At 37.1% G+C, this 10,161-nt stretch overlaps 1 protein-coding gene across 2 annotated transcripts in view; it reads right to left on the reverse strand.

Moving 5' to 3' along the window:
- LOC136039440 (cubilin-like) overlaps positions 1-9,863 on the reverse strand; it is a 90,677-nt gene extending 80,814 nt beyond the window's left edge. The window contains exon 1 of one of the 2 annotated variants that reach the window (XM_065723195.1): positions 9,759-9,863. The gene's annotated coding sequence lies outside the window, so the exon portion shown is untranslated. Of the gene's footprint in view, positions 1-9,742 lie in introns of both variants that reach the window. The other variant, XM_065723203.1, reaches the window with a different exon arrangement.
- Between the last annotated feature and the right edge of the window lie 298 nt (positions 9,864-10,161).

The raw sequence follows: 10,161 nt of genomic DNA on the forward strand, positions 1-10,161 counted from the left end.
GATTTTCCATAGCCCCCTCAAAAATATCTTATAGTGAAATTATCGAGAACACAGAAGGGGTATTTTATGACTTTCGTGCGAAGGTTGGAGAGATTGCTAAGTCAGAGCACAATTTGTTGAAACCTTATTGGATTCGCCTTCTGTTCGTGATCCATAATTAAAAAAATTAGTATCTCACCCAGTTGTATTTTGCCTACCAATTCAGGCTCAAAAATCCAAAATTAAAAATTCCGCAGATTTCATTTCCAAGGTAAAGCAAGTTTCGATTAAACCAAATACAAAAATTGGGTAGGTAGTTTTGACGCGGATTCAATGTATACTAATCGTCATCCCTAAAAGGCCGAAATTATTTTGGAGCACAAACTCAGTTCTAATATAACCCATACAATTCAGAAAAATCTACACTTTCGAATCAAACACTTCTTTCACTTGCGGCCCTTTGCAACAGAACTTCTTTTTATGTCCATTATCGAGGTATTTTTATAAACAGAAATATGGGCTCCCAATGGGCACCCCCTTTCACCATTAGAGGATGATATCTTCATGGAAGTCCTTGAAGAAATGGCTTTTTTCCAAAGTTTTTGTCAGGGGCGGATCTAGAGAAATATCTAGGGGAGGGGGTGTAGCTAACGCTTTCGTTTGACCAGTTCGTTGGTATGAACCTGGATGGTGCTGATGTAAAATGACAAAAAAACCTTTTTGAAAGCCAATAATATTTTCCTATAGCAGTAAAATGCGTATTAAAAACAGATGCGAGCAGATTCTTTGATGAATAAATTAGTATGGCTTCATTGAGACTTTCTGAATGAGTAAACCAGACTAATTTTTTTTTTCCTTAAAATTGGATAAGAAAATCAATTAATGGGGAAACCTCTAATTTCTAAGAGTGGAAATACAACTGTTTTTACAAGAGGTAGAGAATTGTAAAACAGCCCCTTGATCCGCTACAAGATTCCAACATTTTCTATAAAGAGACTGAAAACCAACCGCATGCCTGGTTGCTGTGGAATATCTGAGCAGCACTTGAAATGTGGGGGTCCTGCCTTGTTGCTTTGCCAGCTAGAAAATGTTTTGAAGACGTTCCACGACAAGCATGGAAATATTTGGTTTTTATGGCACTTGGTATCTACCAAGTGACATATAGCGGTCGCAAATTCTGTCGGTCGGTCTGTCTATCCCGATTTCCTACTTTAGGCAGTTCCAGGTAAACTAGGACGATGCAATTTGGCAGGCGTATCAAGAACCAGAACAGATTAAATTAGAAGTTGTCGTTTCCCCGATTCAACCATCTGAGGGGGAGTGTGGGGACGGTTAAATCGGAAAAATTAGAAAAAATAAGGTTTTTCGAACTTACGAACGGGTGATCGGACCTTAATGAAATTTGATGTTTGGAAGGATATCGTGTCTCAGAGCTCTTATTTTAAATTCCGATTGGATCCGGTGACATTGGGGAGCTGGGGGGGGGACCTAAAATCTTGGAAAACGCTTAGAGTGGAGGGATCGGGGTGAATCTTGGTGGGAAAAATAGGTACAATTCCTCGATACGTGATTGACATGACCGGAACATATCCACTCTCTTTGGGGAGTTGGGGGGGTGAATTCCGAAAAATTAGAAAAAATGAGGTATTTTTAACTTAGGAAGGAGTGATCGGATCTTAATAAAATTTGATGTTAGAAAGGATATTGTGTCTCTGACATAACCGGTGATTGACGACGTGACTGACATAACCGGATCAGATCCGCTCTCTTTGGTGGATTTGGGGGGCGGAGTAATACGGAAATATTAGAAAAATGAGGTATTTGTAACTTACGAAAGGGTGATCTTAATGAAATTTGACATTTAGAAGGATCTTGTGCTTTAGAGCTCTCACTTTAAATCCCGTTCGGATCCGATGACATTGGAGGGAGTTGAGGGGGAGCCTAAAATCTTAGAAAACACATAAAGTGGAGTGATCGGGATGAAGCTTGGGGGGAAAATATGTACAAGTCTTCGATACGTGATTGACATAACCGGAAGGGTCCGCTTTCTTTGGGGGAGTTGGAGGGAGGGGGGGGAGTTAATTCTGAAAAATTAGAAAAAATGAGGTATCTTTAACTTACGAAGGAGTGATCGGATCTTAATAAAATTTGATGTTAGGAAGGATATTGTGTCTTCGAGCTCTTATTCTAAATCCCGACCGGATCCGGTGACCTTGGGGGGAGTTGAGGGGACCTAAAATCTTGGAAAACGCTTAGAATGGAGGGATTGGGATGAAACTTGGTGGGGAAAATAAGCACAAGTCCTAGTTAAGTAATTGACATAACCGGAACGGATCTGCTCTCTTTGGAGGAGCTGGGGGGTATTTCTGAGAAATTAGAAAAAATGAGGTACTTTTAACTTAAGAAGAAGTGATCGAATCTTAATGAAATTTAATCCAGTGTCATTGGGGGAGGGGAATCTTGAAAAGCGCTTAAAGTGGAGTGATAAGGATGAAAATTGGCGGAAAGAATAAGCGCAAATCCAAGATACGTGACTGACATAACCGGACCAGATCCGCTCTCTTTGGTGGAGTTGGGGGGCGGAGTAATACGGAAATATTAGAAAAATGAGGTATTTGTAACTTACGAACCGGTGATATTAATGAAAATTAAAATTTAGAAGGATCTTGTGCTTTAGAGCTCTCAATTTAAATCCCGACCGAATCCGATGACATTGGGGGGAGTTGAGCGGGAGCCTAAAATCTTTGAACACACTTAGAGTGGAGTGATCGAGATGAAGCTTGGGGGAAAATAAGTACAAGTCTTCGATACGTGATTGACATAACCGGAAGGGATCCGCTCTCTTTGGGGGAGTTGGGGGGGGGGTAATTCTGAAAAATTAGAAAAAATGAGGTATTTTTAAATTACGAATGAGTGATCGGATCATAATGAAATTTGATGTTTAGAAGGATATTTTGTCTCAGAACTCCTAATTTAAATCCTGACCAGATCCGCTGACATTGGGGTGAGTTGGGGGAGAACCTAAAATCTTGGAAAACGCTTAGAGTGGAGGGATCAGGATGAAACTTTGTGGGAAAAATAAGCACAAGTCCTAGATAATTTATTGACATAACCAGAATGAATCCGCTCTCTTTGAGGGAGTTGGGGGAGGGGGGTTAATTCTGAAAAATTAGAAAAAATGAGGTATTTTTAACTTACGAAGGATTGATCGGATCTTAACGAAATTTCATATTTAGAAGAGCCTCGTAACTCAGAGCTCTTATTTCAAATCCCGACCGGATCCAGTGTCATTGGGGGGGGGGTGGAAATCTTGGAAAACACTTAAAGTGGAGAGATAAGGATGAAACTTGGCGGGAAGAATAAGCACAAGTCCAAGATACGTGACTGACATAACCGGACCAGATCCACTGTCTTTTGTGGAGTTGGGGGGGGGGAGTAATACGGAAATATTAGAAAAATGAGGTATTTGTAACTTACGAACCGGTGATATTAATGAAAATTAAAATTTAGAAGGATCTTGTGCTTTAGAGCTCTCAATTTAAATCCCGACCGAATCCGATGACATTGGGGGGAGTTGAGCGGGAGCCTAAAATCTTTGAACACACTTAGAGTGGAGTGATCGAGATGAAGCTTGGGGGAAAATAAGTACAAGTCTTCGATACGTGATTGACATAACCGGAAGGGATCCGCTCTCTTTGGGGGAGTTGGGGGGGGGGGGGGTAATTCTGAAAAATTAGAAAAAATGAGGTATTTTTAAATTACGAATGAGTGATCGGATCATAATGAAATTTGATGTTTAGAAGGATATTTTGTCTCAGAACTCCTAATTTAAATCCTGACCAGATCCGCTGACATTGGGGTGAGTTGGGGGAGAACCTAAAATCTTGGAAAACGCTTAGAGTGGAGGGATCAGGATGAAACTTTGTGGGAAAAATAAGCACAAGTCCTAGATAATTTATTGACATAACCAGAATGAATCCGCTCTCTTTGAGGGAGTTGGGGGAGGGGGGTTAATTCTGAAAAATTAGAAAAAATGAGGTATTTTTAACTTACGAAGGATTGATCGGATCTTAACGAAATTTCATATTTAGAAGAGCCTCGTAACTCAGAGCTCTTATTTCAAATCCCGACCGGATCCAGTGTCATTGGGGGGGGGGTGGAAATCTTGGAAAACACTTAAAGTGGAGAGATAAGGATGAAACTTGGCGGGAAGAATAAGCACAAGTCCAAGATACGTGACTGACATAACCGGACCAGATCCACTGTCTTTTGTGGAGTTGGGGGGGGGGGGAGTAATACGGAAATATTAGAAAAAATGAAGTAATTGTTACTTACGAACGGGTGATCTTAATGAAACTTGACATTTAGAAGGATCTTGTGCTTTAGAACTCTAATTTTAAATCCCGACCGGATTCGGTCAAGTTAGGGGGGTTGGAGGGGGGAACCGGGATTCTTGAAAAACTTTAAAATTGAGGTATCCTTTTCTTACGAATGGGTGATCAGATCTTAAGAAAACTTGATATATAGAAGATTCTTATGTCTCAGATTCTCCATTTTCAATTCAAATCCGATCTGGGGACATACGGGGTTGGAGGGGGGATACAGAAATATTGGAAACCGGAAATCTTGGATAAAGCTTTGAGTGGAGAGATCGGTATGAAACTTGATAGGAAGAATAAGCACAATTTATAGATACGTGATTGACATAATTGGACTGGACCCGTTCTCTTTGGGGGAGCTTGGGGGTGTTAATTTGGAAAAATGTTCATTTTTTCCAATTTTTCCTCTCCCTTCAACTCCCTAGATGGTCGAATCGGGGAAACGACTTTATCAAGTCAATTTTGTGCAGCTCCCTGACACGCCTACCGATTTTTATCGTCCTAGCAAGTCCAGAAGAACCAAACTCACCAAAGCACTGAACCCCACCCCCTAACTCCCCCAAAGAGAACGGATCTAGTACGGTTACCTCAATCACGTATCTACGACATTTGCTTATTCTACCCACCAAGTTTTATCCCGATTTCTCCACTCTAAGGGCTTTCCAAGATTCCCGGTTTCCCCCACCGACTCCCCCCAATGTCAACAGATCTTGTCGGGATTTGAAATAAGAGCCCTGAGGCATGAGTTCCTTCTAAATATCAAATTTTATTAAGATCTGGTCACCTGTTCTTCAGTTAAAAATACCTCAATTTTCTCATTTTTCACATTTATTATAACAGTCTCACCAACTCTAACTGCTAAGAAATGGTCGGAACTATCGAACAATTCGGAGTTGATATACCCACTTATTAGATAGATAGATCATGGGAATTGACCCCTGGCTCTCCCTTCATGGCCTGACCTCTGCCTTCCCTAAAAATCTTATTAACGATATTTTATTCCGAAAATCATGAAAGCTGACTCATTGCCCTCCCTCCATGCCTCCCCCCAACCAAAAAACCTTTTTAACGATATTCCATTACAAAAATCATTTTCATTAGCTCTTTACAAAACTGTTTAGACACCTATATTCTTCACTACAACAAAGAGTACGGTTACTGCCCATTTCCTTGACTGTAAAAGCATAAGACCTACTGCGCATTTGTCGCTTCACCAAATAAAATAAAATTACAAGTATCAAGATTTACCAATAGGCCCACTAGGCCATGCGGCTTTCACTATTCCCTAAGTTTTGGGAATTTCTCCGAAAATCTTGCAAAAATGGAGCGGCAAAAACGCTTGGGCCTAAAAGCGTCAAAGCTTTAAATTCGGCCCTGAATGAAATAAAATTTTGAGCTGGTGAGCTTTCAGCAATTAACATCATTATATACAAAATATTCAGTTTAATTTTATCACTTCTTGCCAAAACTGTTAACTTATTTTAACTTAGGCTTTACTCTTTTTAAGATTTATTTCTTCATTTATATTAGTACCTGTTGTATGTTTCTGCTGTGATTGTTTATTTAATTTCTGTTCGTTTTTGGTTTCATTTATTCTCTAATAGTAATTTCTGGTCGTTTTGATTTTGAGTTATTGTAGGTTTTTATTTCTTTTGATCTAAGTTTAATATGGCCTTTACTTTTTTTTAAAAACTTCTTTTTCGAAAAGTTCTTTTTTTTTAAATTAATCTAGATAAAGTCAATATGAAAGATATTAACATGAATCATATAAAAACTAACCTTTGGAAAGTTCAACCTATTAAAAATTCATGGTAGCGGCAACATTTTGCCCACATATTCGTAACTCATCTGGGTAAAACTCAAGGCAGGCAAAATTTAGCCTTCGCATTATTCATCCAACGTAAAAGTTAACTGATCCCTTGTAGATTTCAATCCTGCATGATGACGAGTAGTCTGGCGGCCTAATCTTTCTCGGGCTAGCTTTTGCGCGGGCTGAGTCTCGCTAGTTTTGATATGCTAGCTTAGTTTAGCCTGGTCAAGTGTTACTCGATTTTAGTGCTTTACGGTTCGAGCTTTACTAGCTTAAGTGTTGTGTAGGCTGGATTTAACTCTAATTCATTGCAGGAGCAAACTATCATCCATCATCCATCTGAAGCTCTAACTGCCTCGTAAAAAAAAAGTTTACCCTAAGAGGATTATGCTTTCCAAGTGTCAATCAATACCGACACAATCCAGAAATAAACCTGAATGCTTATTTATATCTTCGCTCCAAGCATTTCTCTAGCCTCTGAAAAATCTGCAAAACGAAAGACTTCCCCTGTGGATCAATACAACAGTTTCACAAGTCGGAAACAACGTCACAGATTCAAGACATTTATTGCGAAGTTTCAAAAGTCGCAGCCATAGATTTTTGAATTGTCCACCACACAAAAGTCCACCTGTGGTAACAGAAAAAATCTTTTATGCGACATAAGAAATATAAAGAGGAGTGAAAAAGCTGAAAATTGTATTTTTTGTTTTGTTACTCTTTTTGTCTGATCTAACGATTCCTAGATGTCGAAAAAAGAATTAATATGTTTTCTTTCTTTTTTTAACCGGGAGCTTTTAAATATCCTGAGAACAAATTTTGATTCAGAAAGGCAGATTGAACTATTAGCTTGAGCTTGGTGGGTTCAAGTGAGTTAATCACAAATTTTGGTTTGACAAAAGCGTCAACGGCTAAACTGCCAGCGGCCAGCTGTAATATCTATTTCTTATTTTGATTACTGACCAAAGATTACCAATGATGCAGCAACGTGATCCTGTGATTAATTTAGTTCCTTTTTTTCCCAGTTTTCTTTTTTTTATTTTCATTTTCATTATTCTTCTCGGTTTTCTCTGCCTTAAACCTTTTTGCTGGGGCTTAGTTTTTAAGTTTTCTCTGGAGAACGAATTGTTTGGCAGTTGGTTTTTCTTATCGTTTTTCACAAATAAGCATGCCAATGGAAGAAGAGACAGGTCGTTTGTAGCTTTTCATTAATCATACATCCTAGTTAATACAGGTTAAATTTTTAGGTTTAACATAAATTGAACTGAAGTTAAATTGAAGAAAAGAAAATATAAAAACTCAAATTTTCCCTTCCGAAACAATTACTTGGAAGCTCCTTTGTTTTATGGTATATTTATCATAGGCTACTATTGTTGTTCAAAAAAGTAAGTCGGATAATGAAGATACAGAGTGCTTTTGCGCAGAAGAAATTGCTTGCTTTGTTTTTGATGATGGTTTTGCCCGTAGGCTACCTACTTTTTATTCGAGCAGGGTACTGAAACATGTAAACAAAGGAACCATCCAAAAAATTAAGATATTTTTTTTTAGCGTTATTCCAAATTTACTTTCCACATCAGATACAAGCGCAATTTCCTTGTCGCTTTACTAATGAAGAATACTTTTAATAATGGAAGGAATTTTCTTTCCTCAAGTTCAAAGATGTCAGCAATTTTTAAATTTAATATAGATAATCTCACAGTTTTTAAGGCTTCACTGATTTTGGTTGATTCTAGAACATCGCAACTTCCTAAAAATTATTTAAATAATGTTTTCTGTTGCTTAACTATAGCTAAAATGAGATGGTTTATGTTTTTGAACGATATATGTCAGAGACTTCAATCAGAGATACAAGTAGAAGATAGCTGTAGTGAGAACCTTGAAGAGAAAAAGAAAATTGGGAAGGCAAAAAGTCAAGTAACATAGTTAGTAAAAAAGTTGAGCATTTTTGTGCTAAATAAAAAAAAACGTCTAAAAATGAGAAAAAAAATTTTTTTCTTTAATCTACTATGGATCTCCCAAAAAATACAGTTTGCAAATAAACACCATGCTAGTAACATGATTTAAGAAGCGTGCTTGGAATCGAGTCCAAATATGTCTTAGCCTTTCTGCCCGAACCACACCGTATCTGTCGATACAAGAGCCCAGATTTATAAACTCCACATGTTTTTCCCGTTATTTTAAAGCAACATTTGTACTACGGAAGGAGACAATCAAAATGCCAAGGAATGGATCAAATAACAAATTATAAGGAACCCCATAAACATTTTTCGGAGAAGTATTTTTAATTCCTACCATTGAAATTTTCCTATCCCACAGAGCTCGAATTAAAAAATTTTTCTTCTTCATTTTGGGTTTTACGTGAATTTCGTAAAGCTTTCTATCAACACTAACTTGGTCAAAAATATTGTTTACAAATACTACGTCCTTGTATCTCTTATCTGACTCATCTAACAAATAAGAGAGCTGCTGTTTCAAGCTTTCATATTTATTATTTACATACAAATTATGCCTTAAATCTTTACTCTGATTGGTCAATCATAAATTTTACGCTTGAAGAACAACGTTCAATTATGTCTTATGTCTTTACTCTGATTGGTCAACCATAAACTTTATGCTTAAAGAACAACATTCAACTTGAAAAATTACAAACAGGATGCATAAATGGAGCTGGTGTCATGTGCTATTTTCATCTTATTCATAAGTGTAACGATAACGGCCCGGCCAAAACCCATATCTGACAAAAATGCTTTTATTAAAAAGCTTTTATTTGTATGCTATTTTATCATTTCAGTATCATCACAATAAAATAAACAACATAGAAGGGTATTACAAGGCCTGAAGGTTCTGTCATCGTCACTTGAGGCTGCTACAAAAATATTAGGTTAAACAAATTACATAAACTTTATCTTGAAAACTTATTAACACAATTGTAAGCCAATGTGCCATTTTTGTATTCTTTTTTTAGTTTTAATCCTGAGCTATTTGTACCACTCCGCGCAAAATTCTAGTGCATTCCCATATTATGAAAACAACTAAAACTCATATCGAGGTTCCTTACCTGCTGTTCTAAGAAAAATGGAATACAGGAAAAATGGTTATATAAACTAACGGAATACTAAATCTATGCAAGAAATTCTCATCGCAGTTAAACATTGGCGTTATTGAAGCTCCACAGCTTTAGGTTTTATTTTTGGTTATTTAGATTTTAATATCCCAGATCCATAAAAAAATTCTCGATCACTAATCATGAACTAAAACACATGGATCATGAATTTTTAAGCTGGGAACCATCCTAAGCTTTAATTAAGCGTTCCATTTTTTATATTTAAAAAAAACTCAAATTCTAAAACTATATTCAGATGGATGGATCACTCTACAATAAAATGGAAAAGATCCAATTATTAATTAATAGGCATGCAATAATAGCCGCAAGACAGAGCACTAAATTACGAAATATAATTCCATGAGAAGCAAATATTAATTTTTAACCCTCCTATAAACTATTTCTATTTTTTATTTACACAGTAACTGATATATGCGTTGTCTTCATTCGTATAATGTATTGACTGTCACATACTTAAGCTTAAAGATACCTTTCAGAATTCATATTTTTATTTCGTTTCCCATTATTTCCTGGTCTTTCATACACTGTTCGCTGTGGCCAAACTGAGACTAAATACGGAGTTTCTGGAGCAATTTGTTGAATGATATGACATTCACTTAGTTTGGGAACAGCTTGGAGCTAAAAGTCTAATTTTTCCAAGAAATATCCAAAGGTTAGGAACATGGATCAAAAAGGTAATGTCTTTGGAATAAAACAGATACTTTTTTAGGCTGAGAAAGTGACCAAATTTAAACAGTTAAACGTCCGTATTGCTTTGAGCTGACTATCTACTTTCCAATGTCAATTTCGCTACCACCCACCACCAATGCTCCTGATACTATTGACCGAATAACCTAGTAAAACTGTTGCCATTGGGTGTCCAATTGATAAAG

The sequence above is a fragment of the Artemia franciscana genome, chromosome 2, assembly GCF_032884065.1.
Source record: "Artemia franciscana chromosome 2, ASM3288406v1, whole genome shotgun sequence".
NCBI lineage: Eukaryota > Metazoa > Arthropoda > Branchiopoda > Anostraca > Artemiidae > Artemia > Artemia franciscana.